The sequence below is a fragment of the Schistocerca americana genome, chromosome 2, assembly GCF_021461395.2.
Source record: "Schistocerca americana isolate TAMUIC-IGC-003095 chromosome 2, iqSchAmer2.1, whole genome shotgun sequence".
Lineage (NCBI taxonomy): Eukaryota > Metazoa > Arthropoda > Insecta > Orthoptera > Acrididae > Schistocerca > Schistocerca americana.
In genome coordinates this window covers 926,330,387-926,332,072 of record NC_060120.1, presented here as the reverse complement: position 1 = coordinate 926,332,072, position 1,686 = coordinate 926,330,387, and the positions used below count along the sequence as shown (strand labels likewise).

The window sequence follows — 1,686 nt, the reverse complement described above, 5'->3', positions numbered from 1 at the left end:
TTCCGATCACTTCCCGTGTTTTTGTTCAACAATGATATGTAGTCTTACGTATCCAGCATGGTCAGCCTCATGCGTTTGTATTAAAACACTTCTTGCGCTTTAAAAAATTCGTCCCTTTCGCTAATGAATAGTGTGGATGTAGCTTGAGACGTTTTGGATGCCGGTTCAGAGGCAGGCTACTTAGCACGAGAAACTGCAGCGCAGTGAGCGGCGTGCATGGGCATTATGGCAGAATGGGGCAGGGCATCCCTATCCGACAACAAAAATTTGGATTTTTCATGGTTCCCACAGAACGACTTGAATCGGATGGGGGTATTACTACATTATGAATGACTCTGTCGATTAATTGCCTCATCTCGACCAATCTTAATGTGTGCTTCCGTTCCCCACCATTCAGTCATATGACCAACTCAAATCAAAGCGTAGAAAATATTTGCTCGTAATGGTACCGCTGAAGCTCCTCTCGATATTCTTTCTCGTCTCTATATTTGAATACGCATGCCCATTCCAGTTTCTTCGGCGCTTCAGTGTAATATTACAATGTAGTGGAACATATTAAACAAATAAATACATAAATGATAATAATAGTAATAACAATAGTAATAAAAATAATAATAATAATAATAATGTCAAGAACATCCAATGTGACTCATTATCATAGAGTATTAATGAAGCAATATTTAAAACGTACGCTCAGCGGTTGATGACGTCATCGGTCGGAGATTAAGGCAGCAAAGTTAAAGTTCTTGTACATGCAGAGACGTATCGGACAGTCTCTAAAAAATTAAATTGTTAATAAGTTCGTTCTTTGTCAGTATAGGTGGCTGTGAAAGAAAGTTGAAATATAATAAGTTTCAAAATATGACATTATAGCGTACGCGTGCTGTAGTCGTTTTAACAGAACGCGCGTACGGGTGTCTCTACTTGGATTGGAATCATTCGCTGACCGACATGTCATCGCTTACAAGACCTGACATTGTGGAATAGATGCTAAGACCCAATGGGCAACGGCCTCGCTGCAGGGGATACACCGGTTCCCGTGAGATCACCGAAGTTAAGCGCTGTCGGGCGTGGTCGGCACTTGGATGGGTGACCATCCAGGCGGCCATGCGCTGTAGCCATTTTTCGGGGTGCACTCATCCTCGAGATGCCAATTGAGGAGCTACTCGACCGAATAGTAGCGGCTTCGGTCAAGAATACCATCATAACGACCGGGAGAGCGGTGTACTGACCCCACGCCCCTCCTATCCGAGGATGACACGGCGGTCGGATGGTCAGGGTAGGCCACTCGAGGCCTGACGACGTAGTGCTTATAGAGCCACAGTAGCTATAGGACATAAAAAAAGTTCTAAAATAGCGACAAAGTGTATAGTCATTTAGAAAGGTCAATGTGATTATGTCTGCAGTGAGTAGTAAAATGACTGATGTCGCATAGTGGCGGTGGCTGTCACACACTTCCCTGCCAGTTTTGTCATCGCCACGAGCGCAGGCAGCTCCGTAACATACGCCAGTTATGAGCTCCCCTTTCCCGGCGGGAGAACCCGTGAGCCGCTCTGCAGTAATCGCTGAGACGAGCGTGATTCACCGTTAATTTCCGCGACGGTGCGTCTGATGAGCGAGATAAGATAAGGTATCTGGCCGAGGCGGCGGCGTGCTGGCAGGCACGTAGCTCGCAGACTGTCGGCT

The 1,686-nt window shown here is 46.0% G+C and overlaps 1 pseudogene; it reads left to right on the top strand.

Moving 5' to 3' along the window:
- The first annotated feature begins 1,003 nt into the window (after window positions 1-1,003).
- LOC124596810 lies at window positions 1,004-1,121 on the top strand (annotated as a pseudogene).
- The last annotated feature ends 565 nt before the right edge of the window (window positions 1,122-1,686 follow it).